Genomic DNA, 18,978 nt, shown 5'->3' on the forward strand with positions numbered 1-18,978 from the left:
TATGGGGATCGGGCAAGAAAGTGGAGTTGAGGTCGAAGATCAGCCATGATCTCGTTGAATGGTGGAGCAGGCTGGAGGGGCGATGTGGCCTACTCCTGCTTCTATTTCTTATGTTCTTATTACAAAACTGTACACTGGCGATAATTCTTTTAATCAATAAGTACTACATATTTCAAATAATCTGTGGGTCTCATACATAAACCTGAGCCAATATTTTATTCACCTATACTAGTTAATCCTCGGTGGCATTGCTCATGGATAGGCTGGGATCTAGGGCATGGTTGTGACACACAAAGACTGCGGCATAGGTACACGTCAGGAATTGATTTAAATGAGCACATCCTGAGGTCAATTCAAAGCTAAGTGTTGAGGTGTATTTCTGTAGATTGGCAGCGACTTGAAAATTCCTGGCTCCTGCCCTAGGGGAGAGGTCTGGGGGAGAGGCCAGGATGTAAAGATCAGAAAAACCAACAGGAAATGGAGACCTTCTTGCTGTGCTTTTTGATACTTTTCACACTCTGAAGTTTGGCGGGCATGTGCTAACACACATACGCACACACACAGTTCTCTTGTGCATGGAAGGAAGCTAAAATAAGTATTTATACCACTATAGCTACATAACAAAATGCAATATACATTACAAGTGAATAGAATGCATGTGATATTTAATAATTAGAAATCTGTTTTCTATCATATATTAAAAATCCGTGTATGTTTGCATTTCCTGTCCACAATTTTTACTTTCTGTTGTCATGCTTTCTATGTTAACATTTAAAACTAAGACTGCTTATGTAATCAGTTATAATGGGAATTCCCTGTGTAAACAGCACCCAGAGTCACTGTAGTAGCAGGCTGCAGCCACTAGGTGGTATTGCACCTCCATTGTATCCTGTACCGCTGTGACATCTGACACATCATGAGCAAGGCCAAGGGAGATCTGCTAGTCATTCTATTTATATTACGTTTGAGCAAACTACTGTATACTACACTTCAGACATCATACACTAATGGAAATTTTTGTATGACACTTTAAAAAGGTATAAAGAAACAAAGACAACCATTTGCAATGTACAGAAAAACTCTCCAAGGACACAATATCTGCAGGCAGTTAATTGATCTTTTCACAAACAAAAGCCAGGGTTCTGATTTGCAGCCTGTATACAATTAAGCTGTGAATGAACTCACCCAGTGCTTACACAACACCAATTAAACATGCCTACACATTAGAAGAGCAACACATCATGCATTACGATGGTATAATACTTCTATCCTTATAAGGCAGTGCATTTTCCAATGTAGCATGAGCAGTGCCACAGGAGAACTGCTAGTAATATATTAAAAATGGCATGTCAACATGCACAGACTTCACCCTCCAGATGTCACACAGATCCGTTACAGATGCAAAACACTTTTAACATGCTTAACTGTTTTTGAGCTGCAACCTGCAACTGATAAGTGCATTCCAATCTGCAGACTGCTCTAACCAAACCACAATGAAACTCTAGATGACTTCAGGCTGCATTAACACGCATGCCATTTTTTATATACTATTAGAATTGCAGCAAATAAGCCCAAACCCTGTTCATGGCAATGTGTACCCCTCCCCCACCCTTCCAATAACCTGCCTCATCATGAGCAATGCCACAGGTGATGTGCTAGTAAACTTAAATGTTAAATATAAAATATCATAGAATTGTATAAAATTATGTAGAAATATATTATATATAAATATATCTGATTATATATTAAAATGTATAAAATGATTAATATAGCCTATAAATATAAATATTGCTGTTTATTGTAAATGTTATATATCATTACATTTAAACATATTATATACAAATATTTAACTGATGACACATGGAGTTATAAATACATATGTATGAAATATTTAGGATATATGTCAATATAAATAGTTGGACCAGGAATTGTGGGGTGAAGGGGGGGAAGAGAGTGATTGATGATAACAGGGGTTGGTGTGGGCCAGTGAGTGCAGGCTGAGCCCAGGTATTTGGTTAAAGTATGGCATTCTGGCCTTAAGAGCAATGGTCAAGAGCTTAAATGCATAGGCTTCACACTGAGTTACACTGGATAGTAAGAAGAATTTAAGATACATTGGGAAAATCAAATAAAATGAGAAACTTTCAGTAAAAGAATAGATGCCAATTCAAAATAAGAAAATAAATATAAATCATAAGACACCCACTGCAATCCCACCAAGCAGTGTCTTGAGATGGATGGGTCATGTGGTTCCCATGGACCAGATTATTAGAAAAGGACGATCAAAGGATCAGATTCTTCAAAGAGGAAACTCAATTTTTATTCAATGTAAATAATGTACTATTGAAAATGAGCCCGTGTTGTTGTGTTCATTCTACATTGTAGTTATTATAATACATTGTAATAATTTGTTTAAAAATATACTGTATTAACAGAGATTGGAATCCTTTTATATGCAATGGAGAAGACCAAATTATAACTAGACTTCACTTAGCAGGTGGTGCTCTGGTGCTTAAGCAAATCCATTGAATAAGTCAGTAATGTAGGATTTAGTAGAATCCACGTTATACCAAGAGATGTCTCCTTATCAAAGTTGAACATAAAGCTTGTATTGATTATATTTTAAATAAATTTCAATGTAGATTAGTAAAGGTTGAACAGCTGCATTGTATTTTTCCCATATTAGCTCCACTAATTCCCTCCCTTCACATCCACCAACTTACTTCCATTGCAGTCCTCTTAATATCAGACTTCATATCTGATTGACAGGACAATTTTGCCCAGGCTCCAGACTTATTCATAAATACATCAGTACCAATCTGAGATTTGACGGAAGCAATGGCCAATAGCCAGCCAGTCTTTCCTTTCCCCTCCCATGAGAAGTGATGCCTTGTTTCTACCTGCCGCACGATGCAGGAGCTCAGCCGGAGAGCATTTAAGACTCACTCAAACTGAGGCAAGTGGTGCGACAGGAAATCCTGGGATTCAACGTCTTAAATTTCCCCTCCAAGGCTTGAGCCGGCCAGCTCTTCTGCAGGCTTGTTTCATTTTGTTGAATATGTTCATTCGCAACACTAAACAATGTGACATTGAAGCCATCATCTCCTTCTGGCCGTTCTGAAGAATATATACAAGGCACACATAACAATAGCATTAATAATATTTGTAGGCTGCAGAAAAAAAATCCATTAATTAATTTAATTCATCAAATTTTTGATGCTTGGTCATTCAGCACCAAAGTTAATTAACGTGTCCTGGTTCATAAAGTCATGTCACTTTTACAAATAAATTATACTAGCTATGCATTTTATATGATTTTCAGGCATTAAATCTTGAAGGTTTGAATTATATATAACACATCCAAGCCAGTGTAATTTATTTATTAAGATGTGAAATTAAATGTGCCGAGTTTAAAAGGGTGATGTACAACATCTCTAAATGGTGCGGGTGTGCTCTGTAATTGTTGTTAGTGGGTGTTCTTTGGTTTTGTCAAGTGCTGAATGACAGATTTCTACAGAATTGGGCAGAGAGATAGTCTCATAATTACTGGAGGTACCAGAGTCTTGCAAGTAATAGCCTTGCAGAAGCATCCATTTCAAATGCAGTCAAATGATTTGTTTCTTTCAACAAAATAAATAAAGCAACATCTCTTCTCCCCTTTGCACACTTCATACACTTAATATTTTCTCTAAAAAAAACATAATTGTAACATTATTCATAGACCTCTAGCACCAAATGGTTTTTGAATGTGACTTCCTATTGGTTTTCAGGATGGATAGTGAGCCAGAAGTCCCACAGCCCTGCTAACATTAACAGATTAAAGCATTTCCAGAAGGGAGGGAAATGTTGATCAAATCTGGCCTGTGCCAGTAGGTACATTGAAGGTCAAACTGAAATGTGGGTTTGGATTGAAATCCTACTTCTCTAGATCATCTATTCTGTGTTAATACGGTTGAAAATATTTTTCTATACATTTTTGGAATCTGCTAATGCAGCCAATTGTCAGTTGCCGATCCAATCTTAACCATCAGTTGCCCAGTTCATTCATTGCAACCTGGGCGTTCTGCCACAGACACAATTTAAATGTATTCTTTTGCAGCAGAAGAAGCAGCTTGTCACCCGATAGTCAATTCTTCTCTAGTAAGTCTCTCTCTTTGTGGCAATTTTTCTAGCCTTTCTCCTTTTTATTGAACTACAACACTCCTCTGACATTCCTCTCTTGTTCCTTCTAAGCTCTAAATATATAGGTTTCTTTGTTCTTCCTCTACCCTGCCAACTTTACAAAGTCACATTCAGGATTTTTTGACCATTTAGTTCACAGAAAGGATTCAAAAGTAAGAGTTATTCTGAATGTTTTTTTTAAACAAAGTGTATTCTAACAAGTTTTTAAAAAGAGGCACTTAGATGAAAGATGGTTAATCTGCAAAATTGAAGTTTCTTCATGGACTAAACAATAAGTTTGTCTAGATAACTGAAGAACACCTCACATCCATTGTGTTAGAAAGTCCTTTGATCCCTTTTGTCTGTGAAGAGACAGATAACAAGAGAGTCGGGGACTCTGGCTGGCAGGGAGAGTGGCTCTTTTATGAAACAGGAAGGCTACGAGGGCAATTAGATTTGTTAAAGGGAAAGCTGAGATGCAGGGGTTAGAAATGCTGAAGGATAGTTAGAAGCCATCTTGTTTAAATGAAGTAAGATGATCCACTGATGTGTGGTTATGTGTCATGTTCTTTATATTAATATGCGAAGATAAGTTATACGGATTGAATTGAGTGAGTCTGGTCATATTGGCCATTCTGTATGTTTTCCTTACAATGAAATATAATAGCTTAACAATTAATATCTGGCCTTGTTTCACTAAGTATTTGTTTGTGCACCTTCAGATATATTGAAACAGTACACAAGGGAGAATCATGAATATCCGGTTCAGGTCACAAGGGAACATGACCTTTACGTTACCATATAAGTAGATAAAGGGCAGTGTGAGTTAACTCCCACAAAAATAAGAGGATCTGACCACTTACAAGAGAAACTGATGCCACTGACCAAAGAAGTTATCTACAGCAGATCTGAATCTGTAATAATTTGTTATGTTGAGATATAGTCTCCTGTCTAACTCATTCTTTTCAAAAACCTCAAAATGTTTAGAGCTTCTTGGCTCCCTCAGTCTTACAGAAGCTTTTAAATCCAAGCTTATCATCACATAACCACTATTTGTGATTTATTTCATATTCCATCCTATTCTTTTCAAAATTGGTCATGTGCTACATGATGGACCTTGGCCTTTGCCTAGATTTATCAATTTAAAAGAACACATCAGGGGAGTTTGTCCTGCTGCTGCATTGGATCTCCTGGGGGCAGCGAATATCAGAAAATTGGGCAGGCTGTAGCATACATCAGGAAAGGAAGCCCTCCAACTTTCTAATATTCGCTGTACCTAGGCAATCCAGTGCTCCTGGACACAGACCCAGGAAAAACTCCTCTATTGGGTTTCCCAATGATTCAGCTGGTTGAGTTAGACAGTAAGTGAGCTATAGTATTGAAATGGTCCCAGGTTTGAACACTGGATGTGCCGAGTTACATGATCTCAGCTTGTAGCAATGGATAGAGTTGCTACAATTTAGATGAGTGCTCCTGAGTTAGGCAGGGAACAGAGGAACAGGAGTAGGTCATTCAGCCTCTCGAGCCTGCTCCACCATTCAATTAGATCATGGCTGATCTGTACCTTAGCTCCATTAACTTACCTTTGATCTATATCCATGTTATCCTTACCTGACAAAAATCTATTGATTTCAATCTTGAAAATTTTCGATTGACCCAGCACCCACAGCCTTTTGGGGGTGCGGGGGGGTGGGGGGAAGAGTTCCAGATTTCCACTACCCTTTCACTCCTACATGGCCTAACTCTAATTTGAAGATTGCGCCCCTTTATTCTGGATTCCTCCACTGGAGGAAATAGTTTCTCGGTATCTACCCTATTGATCCCCTTTACTATTTTAAACACCTCAATGAGATTACTCCTCAACCTTCTATACTCAAGGAATACAAGCCAGGTTTATGCAACCTGTTCTCAAAATTCAACCCTTTAAGCCCCAGGTCATTCTACTGAATCTGCACTGCACCACCTTCAAGGCCAATACACCCTTTCTGAAGTGCAGTGCCCAAAACTGAACGCAGTAGACCAGATGGGGTCTGACCAAGGCTCTCTACAACTACAATGTCCTCTCCTTTATATTCCAATCTCCTTGAGATAAAGGCCAATATTCCATTAGCCTTCTTCATTACTTTTTGTGATTAGCATTTAATGATTTGTGTACATGAACATTCAAATCTCTTTGGTCCTCCACAGTTCCTAGTCTCTCGCCATTTGGAAAATATTTCAATTTGTCATTCTTGGATCCAAAGGTGGACTCAAAGCTCTGACCCTCTGATCACTGCAGAGATGACTTTGTCTCTCCTCACATATGGTTCTCCTCTCAGGCACCATTACAAATCTAAAACTCCCTTGGAAGATTCTGACCGCTACAGAAACACTTCAGTCAAATTATAGATCAGGAGATCACCACCATCACCATCCTTCACAATGTCTTTCAATCCCACCTCCAGCACCACCTGGTTGGAAAATTAGGAAAGAGGCTAGCAGAGAACTGGTGCATTTTCTAGTCACTGAGCTTCTCAAATAAAGCTTGCAACATCAAGCGGTTTAAAAGCAAACAACAGGAAGTATCTCTCACTCACCCTCTGCAATACCCAAGAGAAGCCGAGGGCTTAAGGTGGGAGGAATTGGTTGGAAGGGGAACTGGAGCCTGCATCTGGGAGGGAGCAAGCAGAGGTGGTAGGGCACTAGGGACTGGAAGGAGAGGGTGGGCAAGTTTGATAGGCTTTGGTGTGGGTAAGCAGAGTTGGGTGTAGAAAAGACCTGTTGCCTCGGAGCACTCAGGGTAGGTAGGCCAGGGAATGCTTGTAACAGGTAGAGCCGAATTAAGAATTCCTGGGCCCCTGGGCATCAAGAACAACGGGAGACCTCCGCACAACCCTCCTCTTCCCTCCCCTCTCCCCCTCCCCCAGATTCATTAAAACCTACCCCTACAGAGATGGCTGGTCTGCTGCTGGCACTCGCAGGCATTGACGGGCAGCTTTTTGTTCTAATGGGATCAGGGACGGGAAGGCTGAACTCATCGGGCTGTAAGAGGCAGGCGTCTATTGGACACAGCTCGCTGCCCCTGTACCAATATGTTAATGCATCCTGGTGGGTGTACAGAACTGGGCGCAGAGCAAATCACCTGCCCATGGGACAAGACAGTGGCCAAAACAGTTACTGAATCTCGCAACTGATTAAGAACCAGAGGGGGAGGACACTTGCAACAATCAAGAGTTCATAGTTAGTTGTTGTGTAATTACTACAGACTATTGACAAGGGCACAAAACAGACTGAAGGATGGACAAAAGGATTTTTTTTCAGTTACATACATATTACAATGTCTAATGAGCTGAAGCTGTAGTATTTGAACTAAGAGCAGGGAGCTGATGAAACAATGTATCACTACAATCACTGGAGCAATGTGGCATCTGTCATGCACATCCAGAAGGACAAACTCTAAATATGATGTCAATATCTATTAGCAAAGCTGTACTTTACAACCAGGAATCAGACAATTCTAATATGCAGTCCAGTTACAACCATGACATTTCTTCATTTCAAGTCCATCTCCATTGTGCCCATTCTTTCCCTGCTGCTGCCTTCATCGTCATCCCCCCACCACCCTGTACTGCCCTTACCTCCCAGAAGGGACTACTGCTGTCTTCCAATGGCTGCCTTCACCATTCAAATATCCTCAGTGTTAAAAATCAGATACTCTAAGGGATTTACTTTCTCCTTGTGGAGTGGTTAACACACCCACGCTAAATCTTGTTTGTGCTACTTTGAGGCATTCATTAAGTTATTTTTGCTGCAGAGGAAATTAAACCCTTAAATCAATTTATGAACATTTGACAAGCCTACAACATCCAGCAAGTATAATACCTGGTGCCTGCGTGTGCCTATGAATTAAATATTTAAACCCAAAAAATTACGAACAGAAAATTAATCACAGAAAATTAATCTGCCAAGTTCAACTCGAATCCTCCTCACTTAGCTGGGCTCCAAGGTGGCACGGTGCTGTGCCACAGAATGTAAAATTAAAATCAACGTGCAACCAGTTGGGAAATTCAGAAGTGGTTATTTGATTGTTGGCAGGAGTCCATCCCCACTCCAGGAAGTAGTAGGATGGGAGTTATTAAAGTACTTTACAGCTATCTTTCTGAGGCACTTCAGCACACTCTTACATTCTAAAGGAATGAAACATAATTAGTGAAAACCGTTATGTGATATATTGCTGTGTCAATTTAATCTCATGAAATACGATAAAACCTTGTAGATGTTATACTATATTTGTGTGGTCTTCTGAATCCCTCCCCTGTCTTAAAAATGAGCATAGCTGTCATGTGGCAGTAAGCCTTTATTAATTTCATCACACACTTGATACCATCATTATTTTTCAAATACTAATGGTATTCATTGCAGGATCTCGGGTCCATTCAGCTCCTGTCTCAGCCATTGACTTGCTCGGTCCATGAGAACCACTGTTCCTCCACGCCAGGTTCTGGGGTGTTTAGGGTCAGGGGCCAGCTGTGGAGCTAGAATATTGGAGATGGGTGAGAGGAAAGGCCAGGACCTAGAGTAACTGCCGGTTGTGTGGAACTGAGTGGGACACTGGGCTGGAAGAGATACAGCTGGATGGCCTGGAGTGGAGCGCAGCAGAATCGAGGTGTGAATAAGGCAAGGAAGAGGCAAGAGAATTGCTATTATTGCAAAAAACAAATCTCGCGAGTTTCTGCTTCTGCAGGTCACGTGGACCTCATGGGCCAATCAGATCACTAGAACAGTCATCGAGGCATTTGTCACATGATTGCCATCAACCAGATTGCTTGAATGGGCCCATCAGATGTCTTGAAGAGGACACAATATATTAAATATCTTTCTTTTAGTAACCCTGACAAACACACCAAAATCAGGACCACCCTCAAAACCAGATCAAATCTGTTCTGAGCAGCCTCCTTACAAACTACGACTCAGGGAAGTGCAGGTATGTTATCCTGGACTGATCGACTCTGTTGGGAGGGTAAATATCCCTGCAAGCTTGTCTCCTTTGAACCGTTCTCCTTGCAGCTGCAGCTCCATGTGCTCCTTCTAACCATTGGTGCTGCTCCTCTTCCAGTAGCCGGAATGGGATTGCGAGCAGGATGCTCATTTTGAAAATAGTGTGTTGCCAGTACACCCTTAAGATTTCAGAAGGTTGATCAGCCGCCACAAGCACTTCAACATCGAGTAAGTTGCCAAAAACCATTATAATCCGCCAGCAAAATGTCTCTCAAAACTTTGTAGCATTTTAAGAAAGAGCAGGTGAGCAAAGAAAGATAAACTTGCATTTATATAGCACCTTTCATGACCTCAGGACTTCCCAAAGTGCTTTACAGCCAATGAAGTACTTTTGAAGTGTAATCACTGTTGCCATGTAGGAACGTATATAATTATATAATGTATCCTTTTAAGTAGCGCTAGAAATAGCTGCCTCCCGACATGTACCGCCCATGATTTGTGGGCGAGTTTAGAAGGGCATGGTAGCAGTGCCCATTGACATAAAAAATGGATTGGTGTCTTAATATGATCCTATTGCAATATTCTAATTGGGCCCCTACCTATTTCTGGCAGGAGTGCTGGCCACTTAAATTGAGGTCCACCCAAAAATCGGAACTTGTGAACAGTGGTAAGCGAGCCAATTTTCGTCCCACTGCAACTCCATTTACAGGCATAAATAGGACAGTAGCAAGGTGACAATCAGCCTCCATGTTGCTTAGTACAACTCTCACTTGAGGCCTGTCAATTTTTACATCTGCATCCTTTTGTTCTGCACTCAGTTAAATAGTTTTCTTACATGTATATCATCTGAACTTCCCGGCATTTTAAAGACCTGGATCACGTCCCCTCTCCCTGTCCAAAGAAAATTACGGCCCTTTAAAACCTTTCCAGAGATCAGCTCCGATTTAAGATCTCCGAAGTATGTCATGAGCTGACCTCAGCGTTCGATCATGGAAATCTGGTTGGGGAGGGCAAAATATCATTCAGAAATTGTTGCTGTTTGGATTATATGCAGTTGCAACATTATTTGAAGTCAACATGTGACAGAGGATTTGAAGTTTGTTTTGAAAACTGCATTCTGATCCAGTCTGAACAATTATGTAATTGAACTTGAAATATGAAAAAATAATAAGATGGTTTTGATTCCATTTGTCAGGAACAAAAAGGGTCACCTCAGATTAGATCATCAAAATGATTGATGTTATATATTGAAATAATAAACCTATACAAGAAGATCGTTAAATATGATTATCAAGTTTTAGTTTAAAATTAAAGAAAAACATCAAATTCTTCATTTAAAATGTTACAGTAAAGAATGAGTAAATCCTACACTGGAAAAACTATGGGCCATAAATTGCAGTCAAAATAACCGTGAGGCGAATGGCGCTTGTTGTTATTTACGCGCAAATGCTGCAGCAACTTCAGGCGAGGGCAGATGCACGGTTAAACGCGGAAATCCAAAAGTTGCTGTCCGAGATGTGCCGCTCCGCCGCTAGCTTCATGAAAACGGCCATCTCACTGTCTGCCTCACCATTGAATTGCATTTAAAGGCATGAAGCTGCAGTATTTACACGGTAGATACGAACTAAACTCGCTACAGAAAGTTAAGTCTTGTCCATTTCAGTCTAAGTCCCTTTTGAACGACATGATAAGTGTTCGTTACTGCCAGTCAACCTCTCTGGCACTGAAAATTAACTATTATAAGTGTGGAGTCTGATTCCTTCAGGTTTTAATTGTTGTTGGAGATATTTAAAATGTCAAATTTTAAATTAAATTAAAAAAAAACTTTTTTAAAAATTCGTTCATGGGATGTGGGCGTCACTGGCGAGGTCGGCATTTATTGCCCATCCCTCATTGCCCTTGAGAAGGTGGTGGTGAGCCGCCTTCTTGAACCGCTGCAGTCCGTGTGGTGACGGTTCTCCCACAGTGCTGTTGGGAAGGGAGTTCCAGGATTTTGACCCAGCGACAATGAAGGAACGGTGATATATTTCCAAGTTGGGACGGTGTGTGACTTGGAGGGGAACGTGCAGGTGGTGTTGTTCCCATGTGCCTGCTGCTCTTGTCCTTCTAGGTGGTAGAGGTCGCGGGTTTGGGAGGTGCTGTCGAAGAAGCCTTGTCGAGTTGCTGCAGTGCATCCTGTGGATGGTACACACTGCAGCCACAGTGTGCCGGTGGTGAAGGGAGTGAATGTTTAGGGTGGAGATTGGAGTGCCAATCAAGCGGGCTGCTTTATCTTGGATGGTGTCGAGCTTCTTGAGTGTTGTTGGAGCTGCACTCATCCAAGCAAGTGGAGAGTATTCCATCACACTCCTGACTTGTGCCTTGTAGATGGGGAGTCAAGAGGTGAGTCACTCGCTGCAGAATACCCAGCCTCTGACCTGCTCTTGTAGCCACAGTATTTATATGGCGGGTCCAGTTAAGTTTCTGGTCAATGGTGACCCCCAGGATGTTGATGGTGGGGGATTCGGCGATGGTAATGCCGTTGAATGTCAAGGGGAGGTGGTTAGATTCTCTCTTGTTGGAGATGGTCATTGCCTGGCACTTATCTGGCGTGAATGTTACTTGCCACTTAGGAGCCCAAGCCTGGATGTTGTCCAGGTCTTGCTGCATGCGGGCTCGGACTGCTTCATTATTTGAGGGGTTGCGAATGGAACTGAACACTGTGCAGTCATCAGCGAACATCCCCATTTCTGACCTTATGATGGAGGGAAGGTCATTGATGAAGCAGCTGAAGATGGTTGGGCCGAGGACACTGCCTTGAGGTACTCCTGCAGCAGTGTCCTGAGGCTGAGATGATTGGCCTCCAACAACCACTACCATCTTCCTTTGTGCTAGGTATGACTCCAGCCACTGGAGAGTTTTCCCCCTGATTCCCATTGACTTCAATTTTACTAGGGGTCCTTGGTGCCACACTCGGTCAAATGCTGCCTTGATGTCAAGGGCAGTCACTCTCACCTCACCTCTGGAATTCAGCTCTTTTGTCCATGTTTGGACCAAGGCTGTAATGAGGTCTGGAGCCGAGTGGTCCTGGCGGAACCCAAACTGAGCATCGGTGAGCAGGTTATTGGTGAGTAAGTGCCGCTTGATAGCACTGTCGACGACACCTTCCATCACTTTGCTGATGATTGAGAGTAGACTGATGGGGCGGTAATTGGCCGGATTGGATTTGTCCTGCTTTTTGTGGACAGGACATACCTGGGCAATTTTCCACATTGTCGGGTGGATGCCAGTGTTGTAGCTGTACTGGAACAGCTTGGCTAGAGGCGCAGCTAGTTCTGGAGCACAAGTCTTCAGCACTACAGCTGGGATGTTGTCGGGGCCCATAGCCTTTGCTGTATCCAGTGCACTCAGCCGTTTCTTGATATCACATGGAGTGAATCGAATTGGCTGAAGACTGGCTTCCGTGATGGTGGGGATATCGGGAGGAGGCCGAGATGGATCATCCACTCGACACTTCTGGCTGAAGATGGTTGCAAACGCTTCAGCCTTGTCTTTTGCACTCACGTGCTGGACTCCGCCATCATTGAGGATGGGGATGTTTGCAGAGCCTCCTCCTCCCGTTAGTTGTTTAATTGTCCACCACCATTCACGACTGGATGTGGCAGGACTGCAGAGCTTTGATCTGATCCGTTGGTTGTGGAATTGCTTAGCTCTGTCCATAGCATGTTGCTTCCGCTGTTTAGCATGCATGTAGTCCTGAGTTGTAGCTTCACCAGGTTGGCACCTCATTTTTAGGTACGCCTGGTGCTGCTCCTGGCATGCTCTTCTACACTCCTCATTGAACCAGGGTTGATCCCCTGGCTTGTTGGTAATGGTAGAGTGAGGAATATGCCGGGCCATGAGGTTACAGATTGTGCTGGAATACAATTATGCTGCTGCTGATGGCCTACAGCACCTCATGGATGCCCAGTTTTGAGCTGCTAGGTCTGTTCTGAATCTATCCCATTTAGCACGGTGGTAGTGCCACACAACACGTTTTCCTTTCTGTACCTTTTTTTTCTCTCTTTCTTAATCCAATCTTTCTTTCTCTCTCTTTATTTCTCTTTCTACACCTGATTTGACATTGAATTCACCCATTCTAACTTACACTGCCTTCGATCATAGTAGGAACAGCACAGGAGGAGGCCATTTGGCCCATCGTGCCTCTGTTGGCTCTTTGAAAGAGCTATCCAATTAGACCCATTCTTCGGCTCTTTCCCCCTAGCCATGTGATATTTTTAGCTTCAAATATTTATCCAATTCCCCTTTGAAGGTTACATAGTCCCCAACCCCGCACAGTCTGATTCTACCTCCTTCCCAAGATCCACAAACAGGACTGCCCGAATCGACCCTTTGTTTCAGCCTGTTCTTGCCCCCGGAACTTATCTCTTCCTATTTCGACTCTATTTGTTCTCCCCTTATCCAGTCTCTTCCGACCTATATCCATGATTCTTCCGACGCCCTCCGCCTCTTTAAGTTTCCTGTTTCCCGGCCCTTACCATCTCCTTTTCACCATGGACGTCCAGTCCCTCTACACCTCCATCGCCCACCAGGGTGGCCTGCAGGCCCTCCACTTTTTCCTTAAACGGAGGCCCAACCAGTTCCCATCCACCACCATCCTCCTCCGTCAGGTTGATTAGAAGTGCTGAACCACTTGAATCTCAGTCCTTGCGCTGTTAATTTTACAACCCTCCAATCCAATTGGTCAAGGAGATACACAGTTGCTTGCCCTGTTCATTCTGGTCCCAGATGCCCTGTTTCCCTCGCTGCGACGTTATCAGCTTGTACTTTCAGAAACTTGCCACGCAAAAATTTTAAAAAACCTAAATTTGCAAGGGCAAGTCTAACGAACAGCAGATGCCATTTGATGCCCTGCTACAGCAAATTATGGCCCTACGTAATTCTGACTTAATCCTTAGAGATTGCAATGAGAAAGATTATGGGCGTAATTTAACCTCTATAAAATAACATCTTAAATGAACCATTTAGGCTGACACCAAATAATTTGCTGTGTCCCACTATCAATTTACAATTTTTGTCCAATCAGTGTAAAAGGGAGAACTACCAACTGATGTTTTTCAAGTTGAAATGCGATATGGAATAAATATACTCAAAAACTCCCCAATTATATAGCATTTCAGTTCAATTTAATGTTGCAGAAAAAAAAAATCCAACTTTAGCCTCGTAGGACACCACTCTAATTGTAAAGCTGAGACACAAGTTATTTTAATGTACAAAATGTGACCTTCATCTCACTAAGAAAGCCGTAATATTCACTTAATAATTGAAGCCCTCAGGGCCAAGAACATATTTGTTCATCTTTCTAAGCAATGAGAGATAAGATGTTGCCCGAAGGGTTTCAATTAACCATTAAGACTTGTAAGTGAAGACCCATTTTGGCACCACGCTCAATGAAGCTCTTCTTATGAATAGCACGCTGCTGCTTGCTTCACTAATTTGTCTCAAGTCATTCCACTGGACAAAGAGAACTTAGTTCAAAACAAATTATCATGGCAACTTGAGGGTTCGCTGTTTTTGTTGAGCGGTTGACATAACCTCTGAAAAAGCATGCATTAGCGGGGACGGGGGGAAGAATTCCTTTGCTTGTTTCATGTAGTAACATTGCAAATATGCTGGTGAAAATTTCCTCTCTTCAGTATTTCCAGGGAAATTGTGAACACATTCTTCATTTTAGTCGGATTACCGAACCAAGAAAATCTTTACAAATCCATGAAAGAGGATGAATGGGAGAGGCCTTATAACAGGTATATAAACACTGGCCCCAGATTTTCATGGGGACTTTCAATGACGTTGTAGCGACCCCTGAACAGCATAAAAAAAAGTGGAAATTATGGAATAAGTGACATACACGATTATTTATGCCACTCCATATTCCCCTGGGACTTTTGTGCAGCTCTGCCGTTACCCTTGACGAAAACAGTGAGGTTTTATAGAATAGAATGGTTACAGCACAGAAGGAGGCCATTTGGCCACAACGAGCCTGTGCTAGCTCTTTGTAAGAGTCATAGTTCCATCCCCTTTAAAATCAATAGCAATCCCAAAGAAATTCATTAAGCAGCAAATGGATAGAAGCAATAATACATTAAACAGTAATGTAAATAGGACCGGACACAAATTCCTTGAATATTATCCTTTGCAACTGGTCATCCAGAGAGTTTTTCTCTGGCCCACCTATCTCTCTTGCTTGAGAAAGGCAACTCAATTTGAAGAAAACGGGTTGAGGAATACTTTTCAAAGATAGACCGGGACGAAGAGAGGACGAAATGAGGCTCATAAACTGATAAAGAGCTGCTAATGAAATATACACTCAAATAAAAACCAGCAATGGAATGTATTCGAGACAGTTTCCTAGAACAATATGTCATGGAACCAACTAGGGAACAGGCTATTTTAGATCTTGTCTTGTGTAATGAGACAGGGTTAATTAGTAATCTCACAATAAGAGATCCTTTGGGGAGAGTGATCATAATATGTTCGAATTTCACATTCTCTTCGCGGGTGATGTACTTAAGTCTGAAACTAGGGTCTTAAACTTAAACAAAGCCAATTACATAGGTATGAGGGGCGAGTTGGCTAAGCTTGATTGGGAAATTAGATTAAAGGATATGATGGTAGATAAGCAATGGCGAACATTTGAAGAAATATTTCATAATTCTCAACGAATATACATTCTATTGAGGAATAAAAACTCCACGGGAAAAGTGATCCATCGGTGGCTAACTAAAAAAGTTAAGGATACCATTAGATCAAAAGAAGAGGCTTATAATGTTGCCAAGAAGAGTAGTAAGCCTGAGGATTGGGGAGTTTTAGGAACCACCAAAGGATGACCAAAAAATTGATAAAGAGGGAGAAAATAGAATATGAGTAAACGAGCAAGAAATATAGGGCTCAATTTTCCAGTGAACTAGCGGGTGTGTTGGGGGTGGGGGGCTCCGAAAATCGTGGAAATCCCGAGCAGGTTCAGAACCCGGCTCCAACCCGCAGATTTCCGGGTTCCCCACTGACGCGTCAGGGTGCATGCGTGCCTCCCGAATGCGGAAGTCCCACCGGCAATTAAAGCCGGCAGGATGATAGTTAAGACACTTATTTAGATACTTAAAGTACTTAATTTTGTCCACATTAAGGCAGGGGTCCGATTTTGAAACATCCCCAGCATGTTTCTCGTGCTGTGGGAAACACTCCATGTTCTGCCAGACGTAAAGTTTCTGTCTGCCTGTTTAAGGCGGCAGAATGTTGCTCACCCTGAGTCCGAACGGCTGTTGTCGGGGCCTGAATGGATTCATTTGTGAACTCAGCTTGTAGCTCAACGGAGGCTAGCCTTCTCTCCATCGTAGACATTCCCGCACTTACCGGTGACACTATCTGAGAGTTGCTCACGTCCCCGTGACAGTATCTCAGAGATTCCCTCCGTACCTGTGCCACTATTCCACTCATGCAGGAGTTGGACTCCTCCATCCTCTCGCAAATGTGCTGCTGTCCCTTGATCATTCTCATTTTAAAGGATGGCCCCCAGGGTTCTGCATCTGCGTCCAGCTGAGGAAAGCCTGGAGAGGAGTGCTCCCAAAAATGTGGACCCTCCACAGCTGCCCCTGCCACCAGTGTCTGCTCATGTTCACATGTGTGTGGTAACTCACCAGGTGCCAACCCAACTAACTGAGGACTATGACCCAACGAGGTGTGAGTATCTGCGCGGATGGATGGCTCGCTAAGATGTGACGGTGCGCCCTCAGAGGCCGGCAGGTCATCTGAGGAATCACCCTCTACTGTCACAGCAGTCGCTGAAGGCCCTGTAAGAGAACAGAAGGCAATGTTAAGCATCATCACACATGTGTCATGAGCATACTGAGGAGCTGAACATGGCAAGGCATGTTAACATCAATTCATATTGTGTGATGAATGTTAAAGTTATGTCACCAGACGTTTGTCGGGTGCCAGTCTCGGCGTCCCCGATGGACAGGCACTCAAGGGTTCGGCTGAGCTCCAGCACCTTCTGCTCCACGTCTGTGAGGATGAAGATTTGTTATGACCCTCCTCCGGTTCTTGCCCTCTCGCGTGCATTTTGCGCTCTCTTCTTCTAGAAGAGGAGAAAGAACAGATGTGTGAGTGAGTGATGGTGATGTGACCAACCAATGAATGCACTGCTTTGGGTGAGGCTGACCATGAAAGACTTGCATCAGAGGGTAAGTATGAGACAGAAACATCACATTGGATCAGGATTGGGGTGAGTGGTCATCATGGGGTGACTAATGGGTAGGTGAGGAAGTGCAGGTAAGTTGAGGATGAGTTTTCAGTGGTGTGAGAAGTGATGTGATAGAGTGGTGTTGGCAGTGCAGAATGAGTTGGGGGATGGGGGCAGTGATGTGGAAGATGGTATGTAGGAGAATCAATAAGTGTACTCACTTTGGCTGACCTAGTTTGGTCATTGAAGCGCTTCCTGCACTGGATCCAGGTGCGGGAGATGTTGCTGCTGCTGGTGACCTCCACTGCCACCTTGAGTCAGGCCTTCTTGGTGGCGGAGGCAGGCCACTTCCTCCCATCCGCCAGGTAAAACAGATCCCTCCTCCTCCTCACCCCATCCAGTAGCACTTGGAGTGAGGCACCATTGAATCTTGGAGCAGCCTTTCCCCTGGGCTGCTCCATTGTGATGTGTGGGTATTTGCTCCAGGAAAAGCCAATGGAGCAATGACCCTTTAAATAGAGCTCCTCCGGCTGACAGCCTGTGATGCGGGTGCGCAGTCCGCCCGCTGCGCAGCTTTTGGACGGCAAACCCGGAAGCCATGTTAAGTGGCTCCAATTGAATCGCACTCGTGTGAGAAATGGACATTTTTTATTGGTCGGGTTACCCACGTGCCCATTCAACCCCCGCTGCCATGTCGCCTCTACTCTAATATTGGGGCCATAAAAACAGTTTGTAAGAGCTTCTACAAGTATGTAAAAAGAAATAGAGTAACAAAAGTAAACGTTGGTCCCTTAGAGGCAGAAACAGGAGAAATTATAATGGGGAGTAAGGATATGGCAGAGACAATTAACAAATATTTTGTTCCTGTCTTCACAGTAGAAGACACAAAAAACATACCAGATATCGTGGGAAACCAAGGGTCTAACAAGAGTGAGGAACTTAAAGTAATTAATATCAGTAAAGAAAAATACTGGAGAAATTAATGGGACTAAAAGCTAACAAATCCCCTGGTCCTGATGGCCTACATCCTAGGGTTCTAAAAGAGGTGGCTGCAGAGATAGTGGATGCGTTGGTTGTGATCTTCCAAAATTCCCAAGATTCTAGAACGGTCCCAGTGGATTGGAAGGTAGCAAATGTAACCCTGCTATTCAAGAAAGGAGGGAGAGAGAAAACAGGGAACTACAGGCCAGTTAGCCTGACGTCAATAGTCAGGAAAATGCTGGAATCCATTATTAAGAACGTAGTAACGGGGCACTTGAAAATAATAATATAATTAGGCAGTCAAACATGGTTTTATGAAAGGCAAATTGTGTTTGACAAATCGATTCGTTTTTTTTTGAGGATGTAAGTAGCAGGGTAGATAAAGAGGAACCAGTAGATGTAGTATATTTGGATTTTCAAAAGGCATTCGATAAGGTGCCACGCAAAAAGTTGTTACACAAGATAAGGGCTCATGGGGTTGGGGGTAATATATTAACATGGATAGAGGATTGGTTAATGGATAGAAAACAGAGAGTAGGTCATTTTCAGGTTGGCAGGCTGTAACTAATGGAGTGCCACAAGGATCAGTGCTTGGGCCTCAGCTATTTATAATCTATATTAATGGCTTAGATGAAGGGACC

General features: G+C 42.7%; 1 long non-coding RNA gene across 2 annotated transcripts in view; it reads right to left on the reverse strand.

Moving 5' to 3' along the window:
- Positions 1–1,864: 1,864 nt before the first annotated feature.
- The window catches only part of LOC137331174 (uncharacterized), a 564,227-nt gene continuing 547,113 nt past the window's right edge, over positions 1,865–18,978 (reverse strand). For both annotated transcript variants that reach the window (XR_010965383.1, XR_010965384.1), the window contains one exon: positions 1,865–3,117. This is a non-coding gene — a long non-coding RNA (uncharacterized lncRNA). The remainder of the gene's footprint in view (positions 3,118–18,978) is intronic.

Source organism: Heptranchias perlo, chromosome 13, assembly GCF_035084215.1.
Source record: "Heptranchias perlo isolate sHepPer1 chromosome 13, sHepPer1.hap1, whole genome shotgun sequence".
NCBI classification, from domain to species: domain Eukaryota; kingdom Metazoa; phylum Chordata; class Chondrichthyes; order Hexanchiformes; family Hexanchidae; genus Heptranchias; species Heptranchias perlo.